General features: G+C 38.6%; 1 protein-coding gene across 3 annotated transcripts in view; it reads left to right on the top strand.

The window, feature by feature from the left end:
- Positions 1-21,110, top strand: part of GPR156 (G protein-coupled receptor 156) — a 101,979-nt gene that overhangs the window by 11,629 nt on the left and 69,240 nt on the right. Inside the window, exon 1 of one of the 3 annotated variants that reach the window (XM_066241624.1) lies at positions 12,650-12,736. The exons of the other annotated variants lie outside the window; for them this stretch is intronic. The gene's annotated coding sequence lies outside the window, so the exon portion shown is untranslated. Of the gene's footprint in view, positions 1-12,649; positions 12,737-21,110 lie in introns of those variants that run through there. 3 annotated transcript variants of the gene reach the window in all.

Raw genomic sequence — 21,110 nt, 5'->3', positions numbered from 1 at the left:
ATCTGCTAGTTTTTTGTTATGCCCTTTCTGTAATAGTTGGAGTGAGAAAAGTTCTTCATTTCCATCTCAGTGTTATCCCTGGATTTCGAAGAGTTTGAGATTTAGGGACTTTTATTAGTGTATAGTCAATCAACGACAACTGATGACTTGACGTGAGGACAATTAGTTAAGAAGGTGGGAGTCTTGAAGTTTAAGGATCAGTGCCAAGCAACAGATGCAGACATTTTTAAACAAACGATTTTAACAAACCTGGTATTAGGAGTGAGCTTCTCAGGACTACTTGGCTTTCATTTTTAGTTTTTCTCTTGTTTGGATGTAAAACTTGAGTCTAGTCCCCCAGACTAGGGAGGAGTGGGACTCCCCAGCACCCCAGGGTGGGAGAACACATCAGAGAAGCTGTAAGGGAAGCTGGTGAGTATAAACAAGTGAAATATAAAAAATAAAGAGACAAAACAGCAAGAAGTAAATGAGATTTTAAAATCTTCAGCTAAAGACTGCTGTGTGACCAGTGAGCCTATGAACTCGTAGGCATTTTATGGAAATCTGTGATCTCTAAGCCACATTAGAAACATAATTGTTCATCTATGTTCAGAATACAAACATTAGCTAAGCAGAGGGAAAGAAATTATGAAGTTCTGTGGCAGACATTTTGATGTTGTCTTCTATGACACATGCTGCAGTTTTTACTCAGTAGCTTTGAAGTGGATTTCTATGTCCTAGATTAGAAACTAAAGGAAAAAAGAAAACGAAAATAGAAATTATTGCAATTGATTTCTAAGGAGAAACTTTATAGTTTGAACATGTATAAACATGCAGAATAAGCATTAGCTTTTGTGTTAATACATAGCTTTACATTAACTTCTCATTTTCAAATATGCATGACTAGTAATGATTATAGTAACCAGTCCCTGTAATAGGCTTGTCTTTTATAACTTGGGGATTCTATAATGTATCTTAATTGGTGACACAGTTAATAGTAAGGATAGTTATTTCTTATTCTGATTGCACTGTCATTTGTGTCTATAAAGATTATCTTTGAAGAGTTTGGTTTTGTCAGTAAAAATATATATTTTTTTTCTTCAGAGACAGAGAGATAGAGAGAGGGATAGACAGGGACATCCAGACAGGAACGGAGAGATGAGAAGCATCAATCATTAGTTTTTTTTCATTGCACATTGCAACACCGTAGTTGTTCATTGATTGCTTTCTCATATGTGTCTTGACTGCGGGCCTTTAGCAGACTGAGTAACCCCTTGCTCGAGCCAGCGACCTTGGGTCCAAGCTGGTGAGCTTTTTTTTTTTTCTTTCTCAAACCAGATGAGCCCATGCTCAAGCCGGTGACCTCGGGGTCTCGAACCTGGGTCCTTCTGCATCTCAGTCCGACGTTCTATCCACTGTGCCACCGCCCGGTCAGGCAGTAAAAATATTTTAAGGTTAAATATATTACAAGACATTAAACATCTGCTTTTGTCTATAATGGGCAACCCAATTGTAGACCATTGCTCCCATAGGGGACATCCATAAAAACTACATTTAAAAAATCCATTTTTAAGGCATAAAAGACCTTGTAAGATGTCTGAGACCTCAAAAAGAACAGAAACTCGAGCATCCCACATTCTAGGTTACTTTTTCCCTCGAGATAGTTACCATTTTTTAAGTAGCACCTGAGGAGAAGCTGACAACCCAAGCAAAATGCACCTGCTAAGAGTCAGAAAAGCTAAACAGAATATTCTGATTGGGTTGGGAGGGGGAGGAGAAAGAAAGGAATTGAAGGGTACTAAATGAGTCAGAACAGGAGAGGTCATGATTATGGAATGAAAGGGGGCACAGAGAAATCAGCCCAATAATCTGAGCAATTTCCTTTCCAAGTCATTCAATAATTTATAAGTAGTACAATTCAAGAGGTGAGAAAGCAAGTGCTAAATAGCCAGGAAGCTAATCAGAGCTACTTACAGTTTTATTGTGGCGGAGAGATAGATATTGGAGGGTCCACCAAGGTGAAAAGGCCTGAAAAACTGTGATGGTTAATTTTATGTGTTATCTTGAGTGTGCCATGGTATACCAAGACATCTGGTCAAACGTAATTTCTAGGTGTATCTGTGACAGTGTTTCTGGAAGAGATTAGCATCTGAATTGGTGAGCTGAGTAAAGCAGTTGGCCCTCCCCAATGTGTGTGGACATGATCCAGTCTGTTGAGGGCTTGAATACAGCAAAAAGGCAAAGGAAGGTTGAAATTTCTCTGCCTCACTGTTGAGCGAGGACGTTGATTTTCTCCTGCCCTCGGTACTCTTGGTCTCAGGTCTTCAGATTCAGATGAGCATTTCTACAATCAGCTGTCTGGCTGTCAGGCCTTTGAACTACACCATCGTTGGTTCTGCAGCTTGCAGATCATGGGACTTTTCAGCCTCCATAATTATATCAGCCAAAACCTTATAATAATATCTTTTATTTATATATAAAATATTGGTCCTGTTTCTCTGGGGGATCCTGACTAATACAAACACCCTAAGCTTTCATTTGGGATTCTAGAAAGACTATGCCTGAAGATTTAGCCCAGAAATAGACTTGATCTTAGAAAATACTGAAATCCAACCCTTAATCAGATGGATCAGTCACTGATTGGATTAAAGTAATCTATTTTTATTCTAACACCCTAGCAGAAGCTAAAGCACATATTCATTGGCAAGGAGAAATGATCCAGAAGCCTTTATTATATTTTACTTTTTATTCTTTACTTTTTTTTAATGTGCAAGAAGGAGAAATAGTGAGACAAACTCCCACATGCACCCTGACTGGGATCCACCTGGCAACCCTGTCTGGAGCCATGCTCGTGTACTGAGCTATTTTCAGCGCCTGAGGCTGATGTGCTTGGACTGAGCACTCAGGGCCACGTTCACACCAATTGAGCCTCTGGCTGTGGGAGGAGAGGAGGGAAAGAAGGGGGAGAAGGAGAGACACAGATGGTGACTTCTCCTGTGTGCCCTGACCAGGAATCAAACCTGGAACATCTATATGGATGCTGGGCCAACACTCTATTCACTGAGCCACCAGCCAAGGCCTTTATTTTATTTTTTAAGAGAGAAGTGGGGAAGAGAGACAGGAACATTGATAATTTTCTGTATGTGCCCTGACCAGGAATCAAACCGGCAACCTCTGCACTTCAGGATTATGCTCCAACCAACTGAGCTATCTGACCAGGGCTTAATTTTTTTTATTTACTGAGAGAGACATAGAGAGGAAGGGAGAGAGAGGGGAGGGAGAAGGGAAGCATTCATTTGTTGTTCTCCTCAGTTATTCATTCATGGGTTGCTTCCCATGTGTTCCATGAATAGGAGTCAAACCCACAACCTTGTTGTTTTAGGATGATGTTCTAACTGACTGAGCAAACTGGCAGGGCCCAGAAGCCTTCATGTTTTAATTACATGGTTTCAGATATTCAGTGAAACAAAAGAAAAACAAGTATACCAGGATACAGTTTCTACAATATGATACAAAAGGAGAGAATTCATACTCCCTGAGTGGAGAAGACAGTTTCAAGTCTAGGAAGGCCAAGGCAGCTGAGGTCTGTAGGACAGAGTATTGGACAGCAGAGAGCTGCATCAGGCATGGTAACTGCATGAGAAAATATATAAGATTTTTCTCGTTATTTAAACTTTTTAAAAATATAATCGACAGTTTAAAGAAAAATGAAAACATGTACAGTGGTACCTTAAGATATGAGCAGACCAACATACGAATTTTTTAAGATACCAGCTGTGACTCGGTCTGTATTTTTATTTGAGATCCGAGCGAAATTCCGAGATACGAGTTGTGATTCGGGAAGCTGCCGCTAGTTGGCACGTTGGTGCACCGGTCCAGTATCACACCAGCATTTCGTTCTTTCTCACGCGTTACCCGCAGAATCAAGTCGAATCTTGTGCGCTGTACTAGTTCTTGCATCATTATTGCATTTTTTACTAACTTTTTTTGTGGCTATCATGGGGCTGAAGAAAGTGAGTGTAAAGGACAGTGTTGAGAAGAAGAAGAGAATGATGTCGATAGAAGTAAAGCAAGAAATAATAGAAAAACATGAGCATGGTGTATGAGTGATTGAACTGGCAAGGATGTATGACCGTAATACATCTACAATTTGTACCATCCTTAAACAAAAGGATGCCATCCAAAGTGCAAATCCAGTGGAAGGAACTACAATTCTGTCCCAATTAAGGACAAATATCCATGAAGAAATGGAGAAGCTTCTGCTGGTGTGGGTGAAAGAGAAAGAGCTGGCAGGAGATACAGTGACAGAAACTGTAATATGCGAAAAGGCATGTATTATTTATGGCAACTTGAGAAGAAAGAACCATCAACCTCAAAAGAGGCAGCAGAAGATATGTTTAAGGCAAGTTATGGCTGGTTTGAAAATTTCAAGAAGAGATCTGGCATCCACTCTGTGGTGAAGCTGCGAGTGCTGACGTTAAGGCAGCTGAGGAGTACATCGCTCATTTTGCTGCGCTATTGCAAAGGAAGGCTACATCCCCCAACAAGTGTTCAACTGTGATGAAACAATATTGTTTTGGAAAAAAATGCCCTGGAGGACTTTCATCACCACAGAGGAGAAGAAGCTGCCAGGCCATAAACCCATGAAGGACCTTATGACCCTTGCATTGTGTGCAAATGCTAGCGGTGACTGTAAAGTAAAGCCACTGCTAGTGTATCATTCCGAAAATCCTCAAGCCTTTAAGACTCACAAGATTCTTAAAGAAAAACTGCAGGTTATGTGGCACGCCAGTGCTAGGGCATGGGTTATGTGGCAGTTTTTTATTGAATGAGTAAATCTCATCTTTGGTCCTGCAATGAAGAAATATCTTCAAGAAAATAAACTCCTGATGAAAGCATTACTAATCCTTGAATATGCTCCAGCCCACCCACCTGGTCTTGAGGACGGCATTCTCGATGAGTTCAAATTTGTGAAAGTCCTCTACCTCCCACCCAACACGACTTTAATCTTGCAACCTATGGATCAGAAGGTTATTTCCAACGTTAAAAAGCTTTACACAAAGTACTTGTTCTGCTGCTGCTTTGAGGTGACTGAGAATACAAATCTAACCCTTCGAGAGTTTTAGAAAAATCAGTACAACATCGTGATATGTTTACACATTATTGACTTGGCATGGCAAGAGGTTACAAGAAGAACCTTGAACTCAGCTTGGAAAAAGTTATGGCCTGATGTTGTTGCAGACAGGGACTTTGAAGAATTCGAACCAGAGACCGAGACCAAGGTAGAAGCGTTGGAGGAGATTGTGTCCCTCGGAAAGTTGATGGGTCTGGAGGAAGATGAGGGTGACGTAAACGAGCTTGTTGAGGAACATGAGGAGGAATTCTCAACTGAGCAGTTGAAGGAGCTACAGATGATGCAACATATGGATCTTCTGCAAGAGATTAGTAGTGAGGAGGTAGAGTCTAAGGAAGTGATTTCTACAAGTGAAATTAAAGACATGTTGGCAATGTGGGAGAAGCTTTCAAGTTTCATTGAAAAGAAACACCCTGAAAAAGTTTCAACTGGTAGTGCTTTAGCACTTTTTTTTCCTTCTTTTTTTTTTTTAATAATTTTGTTTTTTTAATGGGGCGACATCAATAAATCAGGATACATATATTCAAAGATAACATGTCCAGGTTATCTTGTCGTTCAATTATGTTGCATACCCATCACCCAAAGTCAGATTGTCCTCTGTCACCTTCTATCTAGTTTTCTTTGTGCCCCTCTCCCTTCCCCTTTCCCTCTCCCTCTCCCCCTTCCCCCCGTAACCACCACACTCTTATCAATGTCTCTTAGTCTCACTTTATGTCCCACCTACGTATGGAATAATGCAGTTCCTGTTTTTTTCTGATTTACTTATTTCACTTTGTATCATGTTATCAAGATCCCACCATTTTGCTGTAAATGATCCAATGTCATCATTTCTTATGGCTGAGTAGTATTCCATAGTGTATATGTGCCACATCTTCTTTATCCAGTCATCTATTGACGGGCTTTTTGGTTGTTTCCATGTCCTGGCCACTGTGAACAATGCTGCAATGAACATGGGGCTGCATGTGTCTTTACGTATCAATGTTTCTGAGTTTTTGGGGTATATACCCAGTAGAGGGATTGCTGGGTCATAAGGTAGTTCTATTTTCAGTTATTTGAGGAACCACCATACTTTCTTCCATAATGGTTGTACTACTTTACATTCCCACCAACAGTGGATGAGGGTTCCTTTTTCTCCACAGCCTCTCCAACATTTGCTATTACCTGTCTTGTTAATAATAGCTAATCTAACAGGTGTGAGGTGGTATCTCATTGCCGTTCTGATTTGCATTTCTCTAATAACTAAAGAAGATGAGCATCTTTTCATATATCTGTTGGCCATTTGTATTTCTTCCTGGGAGAAGTGTCTGTTCATGTCCTCTTCCCATTTTTTTATTGGATTGTTTGTTTGTTGTTGAGTTTTATGAGTTCTTTGTATATTTTGGATATTAGGCCCTTATCTGAGCTGTTGTTTGAAAATATCATTTCCCATTTAGTTGGCTGTCTGTTTATTTTGTTGTCAGTTTCTCTTGCTGAGTAAGAACTTCTTAGTCTGATGTAGTCCCATTCATTAATTTTTGCCTTCATTTCTCTTGCCTTTGGAGTCAAATTTATAAAATGCTCTTTAAAACCCAGGTCCATGAGTTTAGTACCTATGTCTTCTTCTATGTACTTAATTGTTTCAGGTCTTATGTTTAGATCTTTGATCCATTTGAGTTAATTTTAGTACAGGGGGACAAACTGTAGTCCAGTTTTATTCTTTTGCATGTGGCTTTCCAGTTTTCCCAGCACCATTTATTGAAGAGGCTTTCTTTTCTCCATTGTGTGTTGTTGGCCCCTTTATCAAAAGTTATTTGACTATATATATGTGGTTTTATTTCTGGGTTTTCTATTCTGTTCCATTGGTCTGAATGTCTATTTTTCTGCCAATACCTTGCTGTTTTGATTGTCGTGGCCCTATAATATAGTTTGAAGTCAGGTATTGTAATGCCCCCAGCTTCATTCTTTTTCTTCAGGATTGCTTTGGCTATTCGGGGTTTTTTATAGTTCCATATAAATCTGATGATTTTTTGCTCCATTTCTTTAAAAATGTCATTGGAATTTTGATCGGAATTGCATTAAATTTGTATATTGCTTTGGGTAATATGGCCATCTTGATTATATTTATTCTTCCTAACCAAGAACAAGTAATATTTTTTCATCTCATTCTATCTTTTTCTATTTCCCTTAACAATGGTTTATAGTTTTCATTATATAAGTCCTTTACATTCTTTGTTATGTTTATTCCTAGGTATTTTATTTTTTTTGTTTCAATCGTGAAGGGGATTATTCTTTTGAGTTCGTTCTCAAATGTTTCATTGTTGGCATATAGAAAGGCTATTGACTTCTGTATGTTAATTTTGTATCCTGCGACCTTCCTGTTTGGCTTATTGTTTCTAATAGTCTTTTTGTGGATTCTTTGGGGCTTTCGATGTATAGGATCATATCATCTGCAAAGAGTAATACCTTTACTTCTTCTTTTCCGATATGGATGCCTTTTATTTCTTTGTCTTGTCTGATTGCTCTGGCTAGAACCTCTAGTACCACATTAAATAAGAGTGAAGAGAGTGGACAACCCTGTCCTGTTCCTGATTTAAGGGGGAAAGCCTTCAGTTTTGTGCTTTAGCACTTTTTAATGACACTTCTTTGTCACATTTCCATAACATTTTAAAAAGGCAGGCAAAAGCAAACCTCTTTGGATAGATTTTTATTCAAAAGTTCTGCAAGTGAAAGTGCCAAAAGTGCAGCCCAAAAGGCAAAAACAGGTGATGATTAAATGAAAAATATGTAATGTTAAGCTTAGGTTAAGTTTAAAGTTAAGAAAGTGCATTTTTTTACAATTAATTTTTTGTGGTTTCATTTACGTAAAGAAAGTGCAGTTTTAGTTTTGTTTAAAGTAAAGAAAATGCAGTTTTAGTTTACATTTAGTGTTAAGAAAGTGCAGTTTTAGTTTACGTGTCTATAGTGCCTGCATCCCTTTCTCCCTCCCTCCTCCTCCGCCATTCACCTCCATTAGCCGCACTTGTCTGTCTCCAAGGTAAGAATACAATACTAAATAACACTTTTTTCTTTTATTTTATATATTTTGTTATGCATTGGTAAAGTATACATGTGTGTTTCTTAATTAAAAACATGGGTTTTTTTTATAATTTAGGATGGTTTGAGGATGTTTCACAGGGCTAGAACGGATTAAATCTATTTCAGTTATTTTAAATGGGAGAAATTTGTTTGATATACGAGTTGACTGACTTATGGGCTTGGTTACAGAACTAACTAATTCCGTATCTCAAGGCACCACTGTATTGTGAAGTGTATAACATAAGTAAAAGGAAATATATGATGATAACAGCACAAAATCTGGGAGTGGAGTCATGCAAATATATTGTTGTAAAGGTTATTATACTACATGTGAAGTGATATATCACTTGGAGGTAGACTGTGATAAATTAAAGATGTATCCATAAACATGAAAATAATCACATAGAAAATAACACAACTAAGGATAACCAATAAGCCAACAAAGAGATAAAATGGAATCATAAAAATACTTAATTCACCTAAGAGAAGGTAGAAAAGAAGGTAAAAAGGAAAAACTAAGAGATGAGATAAATAAAAACCAATACCAATATAATGCATTTAAATCTAAATATACCAATAACTACTTTAGATGTAAATCACAACACTTCAACTAAAAAACAGAAATTGGCAGATAGAATAAAAAAGCAAAACCAACTCTATACTATGTGAAAGAAACACACTTTACATATTAAGATTAAAATAAATTAGAAGAAAAAGATGAAAAAGATTTACCATGCTAGCACTGATAATCAAAATATAGCTGAGTAGCAATATTAGATGAAGTATATTTCAGAGCAAAGAATATTACCATAAAGAAGCTAATAATAACAAATTAGTGAATTTTTCTGAAAGATATAACAATATTAAATATATCTGCACCTAATGACAGAACTTCAAAGTACATGAAGTAGAAATGATATAACTTCAGGGAGAAATAGACAAATCCATAATTTTAGTCCAAAATTTCATTAGCTTTCTCTCAGCAATGGATATAATAATAAGACAGAACACAAGAACATAGAAGAAGGAACCAACACAGTCAGTTAGCTTGGCCTCATTGATCTTTATAGAGCACTATACACAGCTGCAACAAAATATTCTTTTTTATTGCATGTGGAACATTTATTCCATTTTATTGCATGTGGAACATTTTCTAAGTGAGAGAATAATTGTCAATACATTTAAAAGGATTCAAGTCATACAAAATATGGTCTTGACCACAATGGAATTAATGAAGTCAATAACAGAAATCTTCAAATATTTGGAAACTAAACAGTCTGCTTCAAAATAGCTCACAAGTCAAAGAGGAAATCAAAAGTGAAACAAGAAGTTATTTTGGACTGAATGAAAATGAAAAGTTAGTATCAAAATCAATACTTAATTGGAAATTTATAGTGCTAAGGACTTATAAGAAAAATGTCTCAAATCAATATCCTCAGCTTTCACCCTAAGAAACTTGAAAAAGAGCAAATGAGACCCAATGTAAGCAGAAGACAGGAGTATTAAATATCAGAGCAGAAATCAATAAAATGGACAACAACAACAACAAATAGTAGAGAGAAACAATAAAAGGAGATGCTGATTAAGAATATAAATAAAACCAATAAACCTCTAACCAGACTGATCAGGATAAAAAGAGGGCAGACACAATTTACTAATATGAATTAAAGAGAGGTGATAGCACTACAAATTCTACAAATATTAGAAACAACTTTATTTCAATAATTTCACTGAATTAGATGAAATTAACCAATTTCTTTAAAGACAGAAACTACCAAGATCATTCAAGAAATATTAGGTAATGTAATATAGCCCATATCCATTAAAAATAAATCTCAGCAAAATAGGAATAAAAGAGAATGTACTTAACCTGTATCTAACATTATATTTCATGATAAAAGACCAAATACATTTCCCCTAATATCAAGAAGACAAAGATGTTCACTCTAACTAATTGTATTAACATTGTTCTGGAGATCCTAACCAGTGCAATAAGGTAAGAAAAAGAAATGAAAGACATCCAATTTGAAAAGGAAGAAGTAAAACTGTCTTTATTTGAAAGTCAGGCTCTGACTGGTGGCTCAGTGGATAGAGTGTTGGCCCAACGTATGGACGTCTCGGGTTCCATTTCCGGTCAAGGCACATAGGAGAAGTGACCATCTGCTTCTCTCCTCCTTCTTTCCCTCTTCCCCTCCTGCAGCCAGTAGCTTGATTGGTTCAAGCATGGTCCCAGGCACTGAAGATAGCTCAGTTGGAGCATATCAGCCTCAGGCATTAAAAATAGCTCAGTACACAAGCATGGTTCCCAGATGGGGTTGCTGAGTAGATCCTGGTTGTGTTCGTATGGGAGTCTGCCATGCTATATCCCCTCCTCTCACCTAAATAAAAGAAAGTCACCAATCATCTATATACAATATTCAATGGAATCTGCAGAAAAGCTACTAGAACTAATGGATGAGTTTAGCATGGTTTCAAAATACAGTATCACTATACAAACATCAATTGTTCATATTCAACAAACTTAAAGGTAAAAAATATTCACAAGAACATCCAAAATTATGAAATATATAGGGATAAAATTGGTTAAAATTATGTCAGACCTACATACTAAAAATTAGTCTTTCTGAAAGAAATTAATGAAGCACTAAATAAAGGGAGAGATGTAAATTGTTCCTGGGTGCTATAAACTTGATGTTTGCATCATACCCCCAAATTCAGATGTTGAAATCTAGTCTTCAGTGTTATGGTGTTTGGAGATAGGGACTTTGGGAGGTAATAGGTCATGAAGATGGAGTCCTTGAATGGGGTCAGTGCCCTTAAAAGAAGACACCAGAGGCCCTGGCCGGTTGGCTCAGCAGTAGAGCATAGGCCTGGTGTGCGGGGGACCCGGGTTCGATTCCTGGCCAGGGCACATAGGAGAAGCGCCCATTTGCTTCTCCACCCCCCCTCCTTCCTCTCTGTCTCTCTCTTCCCCTCCCGCAGCCAAGGCTCCATTGGAGCAAAGATGGCCCGGGCGCTGGGGATGGCTCCTTGGCCTCTGCCCCAGGTGCTAGAGTGGCTCTGGTCACGGCAGAGCGACGCCCGGGAGGGGCAGAGCATCGCCCCCTGGTGGGCAGAGCGTCGCCCCTGGTGGGCGTGCCGGGTGGATCCCGGTCGGGCGCATGCGGGAGTCTGTCTGACTGTTTCTCCCCGTTTCCAGCTTCAGAAAAATACAGAAAAAAAAAAAGACACCAGAGAGCTCAGTAGCACTCTTTCTGTTATGTGAGGATACAACAAGTCAGCCTGAAAACTGGAAGAGAGCTTTCACTAGAAGTCAACCATGCTGGCACGATGATCTTGCACTTCCAGCCTCCAGAACTGTGAGAAATCATCTTCTTTTGTTTATAGGCCATGCAGTCTATGGCATTTTGTTAGCCACTAAGACAGTGGAATAGAGGGCTCAATATTAAGATGTGAGTTCTTCTCTAAACTATAGATTCAATGCAATTTCAAAATCCCAGGTGACCTTGTAGAACTTGATAATCTTATTCTAAAATTCATGGGAAAATGTGCAGTTTCTAGAATAGCCAAAACAACTTTTTTAAAAAGAAACAAAGTTAGAGGAATATCAATACCTGTCCATTATTTGAATGGAAGAATAATTTTCCAGTTGTATAACTGCAAATATACGCAATTTATGTATAATATATAATTTATACCTCAGTAGAGCTGTTTTAAAATGCTAGTAGGACCTAAATATAAGACCTGAAACAATAAAGTACATAGAAGAAGACATAGGTTCTAAACTCATGAATCTTGGTTTTAAAGAGCATTTTATGAATTTGACTCCAAAGGCAAGGGAAGTAAAGGAAAAAATAAATGAATGGGACTACATCAGACTAAGAAGTTCTTGCTCAGCAAGAGAAACTGACAATAAAATAGACAACCAACTAAATGGGAAATGATATTTTCAAACAACAGCCCAAATAAGGGCCTAATATCCAAAATATACAAAGAGCTCATAAAACTCAACAACAAACAAACAAACAATCCAATAAAAAAATGGGAAGAGGACATGAACAGACACTTCTCCCAGGAAGAAATACAAATGGCCAATAGATATATGAAAAGATGCTCATTTTCATTAGTTATTAGAGAAATGCAAATCAAAACTGCAATGAGATACCACCTCACACCTGTTAGATTAGCTATTATTAACAAGACAGGTAATAGCAAATGTTGGAGAGGCTGTGGAGAAAAAGGAACCCTCATCCACTGTTGGTGGGAATGTAAAGTAGTACAACCATTATGAAAGAAAGTATGGTGGTTCCTCAAATAACTGAAAATAAAACCACCTTATGACCCAGCAATCCCTCTACTGGGTATATACCCCCAAAACTCAGAAACATTGATACGTAAAGACACATGCAGCCCCATGTTCATTGCAGCATTGTTCACAGTGGCCAAGACATGGAAACAACCAAAAAGCCCGTCAATAGAAGACTGGATAAAGAAGATGTGGCACATATACACTATGGAATACTACTCAGCCATAAGAAATGATGACATCGGATCATTTACAACGAAATGGTGGGATCTTGATAACATTATACAAGTGAAATAAGTAAATGAGAAAAAAACAAGAACTGCATTATTCCATACATAGGTGGGACATAAAAACAAGACTAAGAGACATTGATAAGAGTGTGGTGGTTACGGGGCGGGGGGGAGATAAACGGGGAGGGGGAGGGGCACAAAAAAATCTAGATAGAAGGTGACGGAGGACAATCTGACTTTGGGTGATGGGTATGCAACATAATTGATTGACAAGATAACCTGAACATGTTTTCTTTGAACATATGTACCCTGATTTATTGATGTCACCCTAATAAAATTAATAAAAAATAAAAATAAAAAATAAAATAAAAAAATAAATATAAAGCTAATAGGGAAATGAGAGTAAGAAATACAAGAAAAGGAACAGAGAAGAGATTGTAAAAAAACAAATAGAGTCCTGGCCGGTTGGCTCAGCGGTAGAGCGTCGGCCTAGCGTGCAGAGGACCCGGGTTCGATTCCCGGCCAGGGCACACAGGAGAAGCGCCCATTTGCTTCTCCACCCCTCCGCCGCGCTTTCCTCTCTGTCTCTCTCTTCCCCTCCCGCAGCCAAGGCTCCATTGGAGCAAAGATGGCCCGGGCGCTGGGGATGGCTCTGTGGCCTCTGCCCCAGGTGCTAGAGTGGCTCTGGTCGTAACATGGCGACGCCCAGGATGGGCAGAGCATCGCCCCCTGGTGGGCAGAGCGTCGCCCCATGGTGGGCGTGCTGGGTGGATCCCGGTCGGGCGCATGCGGGAGTCTGTCTGACTGTCTCTCCCTGTTTCCAGCTTCAGAAAAATGAAAAAAAACAAACAAACAAAAAAACAAATAGAAACATACTAGATTTTTAATTCATTTATGTCAGTAATCATTTAAATAAATATGCTATTCCAATCAAAAGACAAACATTGAGCTAAAGAATAAATATTAAAATGATTATTAAAATATTTTATGCTTTGAAAATACCTTTTTTATTTTTAAAATTTAAAATTTTTTAAAAAATATTTTTTAATTACAGTTTGCATTCAATATTATTTTGCATTAGTTTCCAGTGTATACAATCATATACCTTACAAAATGTGCCCCCAATGTTTCCAGTACCCAACTGGCAATATATGTAGTCATTCCATTACCATTGACTATATTTCCTATGCTGTAATTTACATCCCGATGACTATTTTCTTACTACCAATCTGTACTTTATAGTCCCTTCACTCTGGCAAACATCAGTCTGTACTCTGTATCTATGAGTCTGTTTCTCTTCTGTTTGTTCATTTATATTGTTCTTTAGATTCCACATATAAATGAAATCATATGGTATTTTTCTTTCTCTGATTTCACCTAGCATAATACCCTCTAGGTCCATCCATGATGTTGCAAATGGTAAAATTTTGTTCTTTTTTATAGTCAAGTAGTATTCCATTGTGTAAGTGTACTACAGCCTTTTTATCCACTGAACTACTGATGTATCCACTCATCTACATCTAAAGAATCTATAGTTACATTTAGGTAGTATGGACATTTTAACAATGTTAATTCTTCCTATTCATAAACACAGTATATGCTTCTACTTATTTGTATCTTTCTCCGTTTCTTTATTTAGTGTATAATTTTCCAAGTACAGGTCTTTTATCTCCTTGGGTAAATTTTTTCTAGGCATTTTATTTTTTTATTCAATTGTAAATGGTATTGTTTTCTCAGTTTCCCTTTCTGATAGTTCATTATTGGTGTATAAAAATGCAACTAATTTCTGGAGATTTATTTTGTATCCTGCTACTTTACTGAATTTATTTATCAGTTTCAGTAGTTTTTTTGGTGGAATCTTTAGGGTTCTCTCTATACAGTGTCATGTCATCTGCAAATAATGACTCTTTTACTTCTTCCTTTCCAGTTTGGATGGCTTTTATTTCTTCTTCTTGTCTGATTGATGTAACTAGGACTTCCAGGACTATGTTGAATAAGAGTGGTGAAAGTGGACATTCTGTCTTGTTCCTAATCTTGAGGGAAATGCTTTTAGTTTTTCCCCATTGATTATGATATTGGCTGTGGGTTTGTCATATATGACCTTTATATGTTGAGATAGATACATTCCACTTTGCTGAGAGATTTCATCATAAATGGGTGCTGATTTTGTCAAAGCTTTTTCTACACCTATTGATATGATCATGTGATTTTTATCCTTCATTTTTTGTGAGTGTGTGTGTGTCACAGAGAGAGAGAGAGAGAGAGACAGAGAGAGGGACAGATAGGGACAGACAGACAGGAAGGGGGAGATGAGAAGCATCAAGTCTTCTTTCGGCTCCTTACTTGTTCATTGATTGCTTCCTCATATGTGCCTTGACTGAGGGGGACTTCAGCAGAGCAAGTGACCCCTTGCTCAAGCCCGCGACCTTGGACTCAAGCCAGCGATCTTGGGCTTCAAGCCAGCGACCTTTGGGCTCAAACCAGCGACCATGGGGTCATTTCTATGATCCCATGCCCAAGCTAGCAACCCAGTGCTCAAGCCGGGCCACCTCGGGGTCTCAAACCTGGGTCCTCCGCATCCCAGTCCAATGCTCTATCGACTGCACCACAGCCTGGTCAGGCTTATCCTTCATTTTTTTTATATGATGTATCATGCCAATAGATTTTCATCCCTGGAATAAATCCCACTTGATATGACAGGTAGTCTTTTTGATGTATTGCTGGATTCTGTTTGCTAATACTTTGTCGAGTATTTTTGCATCTATGTATGTCAGGGGTATTGGCCTATAATATATATTTATTTTTGGAGAGTCTTTATCTGGTTTTGAAATTAGGCTAATGCTGCCCTTGTAAAACGAGCTTGGAAGTCTTCCTCCTCATGCATTTTTGGAATAGTTTGAGAATGATAGGTGTTAGTTTATCTTTGAATGTTTGATAAATCTCACCTGTGAAGCCATCCAGTCCAGAACTTTTGTTTGTTGGAAGCTTTTTGATTACTGCTCCAATTTCATTAGTTTCAAGGTTTATCCATCTTGTTTATATTTTCAAAGAACCAGCTCTTGAGTTCATTGATCTTTTGTATCTTTTAAAGACTATTTTGTCTTTTTCTGCTCTGATCTTTATCATTTGCTTTCTTCTACTTACTTTGGGCTTTATCTGCTCATTCTTTTGCTAATTCCTTTGTTTGAGATTTTGTTTTTTTAAGGTAGGCCTGAAATGCCATGAATTTCCCTCTTAGGACTGCTTTTGCTGTGTCCCATAGATTTTGGGTTGTTGTGTTCACATTTTCATTTGTTTCACAATATCTTTGATTTCTTCTTTGATCTCGTGTCAGCCTATTCATGTTATTTAGCCTCCATATGTTTTTGTGTTTTTCAGGTTTTTTTCTTGTGATTGATTTCTAGTTTCATACCTATGGACAGAGAAGATGCTTGATATGATTTAAAATTTTTTCAATTTATTAAGACTTTTGTGTCCTAACATGTGGCCTATCTTAGAAATTGTTCCATGTGTACTAGAAAAGAATATATATTTTGCTGCTTTGGAATGAAATGCTCTGATAATATCAATTAAATCGTCTGATCTAGTGTGTCATTTAGGGCCACTGTTTCCCTGTTGTTTTTCTGTCTAGAAGATCTATCCACTGATGTCAATGGAGTGTTAAAATCCCTTCCTATTACTCTTATTATTTTCAGTCTCTCTCTGTATGTCCATCAAGATTTGCTTTATAAATTTAGGCGCTCCTATGTTGGGTACATAACTATATACAAAGGTTAGATCCCCTTGGTGGATTGATCTCTTTATCATTATGTACCTCTAATTATATTATCTCCAATTGTACCCTTTTGTTTTAAAGTCTATTTTGTCTGATATAAATATTGCTAGCCCAGATTTTCTTCATTTCCGTTTGCATGCAATATCTTTTTCCATCCCTTTACCTGTGCTCTGTGCATGTCTTTCATTCTGATGTAGGTCTTTTGTAGACAGCATATATATGGGTCTTGTTTTCTTATTAGCTACCCTATGTCTTTTGATTGGAGCATTTAAAGACATTTGCATTTAAGTGATTATTGATTGTGTATTTATTGCCAGTTTGTTCTTTATAACTATGTTCTTTTTTCTTTCTTTTTCTTTAGCCTTTTCTTGTCTGGGAAGCTCTTTATTTCTCACTCAATTTAAATGATAGCTTTGCTGGGTAAAGTAGTCTTGGTTGTGGGTTTTGCTTTTCATTACTTTGAATATTTTGTGCTAGTACCTTCTGTTCTGAAATGTTTCTGTTGAGAAACTATCTGAAAGTTTTATGGGAGATCCCTTGTAGGTAACTAACTGTCTTTCTTTGCAGCTTTTAAGATTCTCCCTTTGTCTTTAAACTTTGCCCTTTTAATTATAATGTGTCTCGGTGTAGGCCTCTTTGGATTCATCTTGTTTGGGATTCTCTGCACTTCTTGGACTTGTGTGTCTTTTTCCTTCCTCAGGGAAGTTTTCAGTTATTATTTCTTCAAATACGTTCTCATTTTTTGCTCTCTTTCTTCTCCTTGGTACCTCTATGATGTGGATATTATCACTCTTTATATTGTCCCAAAGATCCCTTAAACTATCCTCATTTTTAAAATTCTCTTTCTTTAGGCTGTTCTACTCTTCTCTGCTACCTTGTCTTCTAAATCACTGATTTAATCATCTGCTTCATGTACCCCAGTGGTAGTCAGCCTGGTCGTTACTGCCCACTAGTAGGCGTTCCAGCTTTCATGGTGGGTGGTAGCGGAGCAACCAAAGTATAAATAAAAAGATAGATTTAACTATAGTATGTTGTTTTATAAAGATTTATTCTGCCAAACTTAGCGAAAATCCAACATATAGTACTTGGTAAGTAATTATTATATGCTTTAATTTGCTGTAACTCTGGTTTATAAATTTTATAAAGTAAAGTTAACTTCCCTACTTTATAAATCACTATTACTGTGGAACCGGTGGGTGGTTAGAAAATTTTACTACTAACAGAGATACAAAAGTGGGCAGTAGGTATAAAAAGGTTGACTACCCCTGGTCTAACCTGTTTATTCCTTCTAGTACTTTCTTCACTTCAGATGTAGTCTTCATTTCTGACTGGTTCTTTCTTATGGTTTCTATATCCTTTTTTATGCTTACTATTTCTTTAAGTTCTCACTGATTTTATCCATTCTTTCCTTAAGTTCCTTGAGCATCCTTATAACTATTGTTTTGAACTCTATAACTGGTAGATTGCTTGCTTCCATTTTATTTAGCTCTTTTTCTGGAGATTTCTCCTGCTTTTTCACTTGGAGAATGTTTCTTTGTCTTCCCATTCTGGCTGCCTCTTTATGTTTGTTTTTGAATATTAGGTAGATCTGCTAGGTCTTCCAGTCTTGGTAGTTTGTCCTCATGTGAAATAGATGTCCTATGGGACCCAGTGGCACTATCTCCCTGATCACCTGAGCTGGGTGCTCCAGGACTGTCCATTGCATAGATTAATGAGCCCTCTTGTTGTAATTGAGTCTTGATTGTTGTTTGTTTGTGTGCTGGGTCGACTCTCAGGCTTGCTGACTGTGAAGACTGACCTTAACCACAATGTACGAGCTGCTGTGCAGGTGCTGACCACGCAAAGTGGAGTGTGCTTCAGCAGGGTCTGGAGCTTGTTAGATCTCCCTTTGGATGTGCTGCTTTTGAAGCTAATTGGATCCTGTTCTGATGTTGTCTGAAGCTTGCCGCTGGGTATGCTGGTTCTGGGGCTTCGTAAGAGGTACTCTGGTAGAGGTCAACGTCAGGTGTTGCCTATGACTGGCCCAGGGCAACCTGTTTGGATCTACAGAGTGATCCAGAGTTTGTAGCTGCCTCTGTTGGACTGGGTATGTGTGGGAAGAACAAAACTATGAACCAAGGCCAGCTTCTACCAGTACCTAAGCCCAGGGGCAGATCAGCAAAAGGCCCAAATCACCCTGTGATCCACCTCTGTCTGCCTCCACCTATCTCTGCCTAACACTGCCTGTTTTGCTCAGTCACTGGAGGAGCCTCTGGAAGTACTTGAGTTGCAAGAGGTCAATTCTCAGTAATTTACCAGGTAAAAGAAAGTTGTGTTCACCAGATTGATACAGGTTCCAATTTGGTGTTAGTGCTGGGTCTGAGGCTGCTCAGCAAAAGTCCTATAGTACACCAAGGCTAGCTTCCACCCACTGAGTGCCCACAGACCTTTTTGGTACTGTGGTGTCTCAGGTAGGCATGAGGGTGAGGCTAGCAGACCAAGATTTGGCCATGTTAAGGGAGGGCTCTGCATTGGCACGTGAGGGATAAGTGGCTCCAGAGCTAGACCACACAACTCAGTCTGTCCCAGATTCTGCCCAGACCTTCTGAACAGCCTAAGCTTGGCAGGGCAGGGCCACCAGGAGTTGAGAGGGTGGGTCTAGTGGATCCTGTGAAGGGGAGGTGCTAGTCAGGCACAAGAAGGTGGGTAAAGTGGCCCCTGCCTCAGAGCCACAAAACTCAGTTCACTGACCCCCCACACACCCTCAGTTTGCCTGGACCTTAACACCCGAGGCCCAGACAGTTAACTCTTCCACGTGGCATGAGATCTGTAGGGAGGGGCAACAGGGAGTTAGAAGGATAGGGCTATTGCATTCCCAGGCAGTTGCTATTTGAAGGGGAGTGCTCCACGCAAGAAAGATGGTGTCTGTGGTGTGGGAGAATGACTCAGCACAGGAACCCTGGTAGCTGTCCCTTTAGGTCCCTCCCCAGAGCCACAAACCTTAGTCTCTTTTCACATGAGTCTAGTCTGCTCTCCTCTCCTTCTGCCAGAGCCCATGGTGAGTGGCTGTGAAAGAGAGTTTGCTGGCCTTTTAAGAGGATGCATGGGGCTTTAGCAGACTTCCATCTCTCTCTGGTGGACAGAATCCTGGCTGATTTTCACAGTCATATATTATTTGGGTATTTTTCATCTTTATCCTCAAAGAGCCTGAATTGCTCTCACACAGGTGTCTTGGGTTGCACAGCCGCAGTGAACAAGTTTCTAGAAATCCTGTGTCCAACTAAAACTGGAATTTAGAGATGCAGCATGTAACTTCACATATAAAAATTCTAACCAGGAGGCTTTTCAGGGATGAGCCTCAGTAATTCCAAGGGGCTTGGGTCTTTGCTTCCTTTGAGGGATAGAACATTCAGTTACCTGAACACTGACCCTCAAAAACAAAGTTTTATTTACCTTTTTTCAACTATGTGGCCACTCTCACAAATGTCCTTTAAACTAATGTTCAGGCACCATGGATCCGCTTGCAAGAGAGATATTAATGAGTTCTCAGTCTATGTCCTGAGTATTCCACAGGGCAGAGGTCTCAGCTGTAGCAGCATAAAACTTGAGCTGTCCAAAACCAGCCTCTCAACCTTCAAATGATCATTCTCTCTGGTTCTTCTGGTGCCTGAATCTTGATTTGTCCTGACAGCTTACTGTTTCACTGAGCAATAGCATAGAGCTCTTCACAGCAGTTCACATCAAAGGAGTGCAGCCAAGTGGAATTATTCTTGATTCTTAATAGTTTTCAAATGAGAATTTTATTGCATATTAATGAGCACTAATTGACATTAGTGACTGGTTTTTATGGAAATCATGCACATATAATTTGCATAATAGTACCTAAGTGCTTTTAGGTAATGGTGCAATTCTGGGTAGTTGATAAGGGTTTTACTCTGTTGCTATTGTTTGTTTGTTTGTTTGTTTATTTAATTCCCAACTCCATGGGTGAAATAGTCTAAATGTTCCTAAGCAGCTTTTAGATCAGATAAGATTTCTTTTTTGAAGAATTAGCGAGTTTGGCCTGGGCCTTTGAAGTTTGGGGTGGTCATTTGAAACACAATTTAATGTGCATGATCCAAGAGAAGATTCACCTTATTCAAGGCATTGAATTAAAAATGAGCTTAATAGAAAAAACCATTAGTGGAGTATCTGGAAAACAAAAATTCCCAACTCCAGTTTCTGGCAATAGTGTGGAATACTAACAGGTCTCTGGGATCCGTCTATAAGGTAGTAGTGACTGACAGTCCAATTTGTGTGTTTGTGTCAGCTTCTACTTGTGAGTACAGAGAGAGTCAGTAAAACACATCAGGGTGGAGCTCAGAAAGCAGGAGATGCTGTCACTGTATCAGAGGGAGACATTCCAGCCTCCTTCATGAATCAAACTTCCTGTTTCTCCTGAGTTATAGGAGTATGCAAATGATCTTAAGGATCAGTCCTAGGAGTCTAGGACTCCTAGATAATATTTTTCAGTGTCTCTGGGTCCACTTCAACAAATAGGTATTGATCACTTACTTCATACCAGGCACTGTGCTAGGCACTGAAACAAGACCATGTTGGCTTATTCCCTGCTGCATCTTAGCATAGGGACTAGCATATAATAGTTGACCAATC

The sequence above is a fragment of the Saccopteryx bilineata genome, chromosome 8 (assembly GCF_036850765.1).
Source record: "Saccopteryx bilineata isolate mSacBil1 chromosome 8, mSacBil1_pri_phased_curated, whole genome shotgun sequence".
Taxonomy (NCBI): domain Eukaryota; kingdom Metazoa; phylum Chordata; class Mammalia; order Chiroptera; family Emballonuridae; genus Saccopteryx; species Saccopteryx bilineata.
This window is presented reverse-complemented; position numbering and strand designations above follow the sequence as displayed.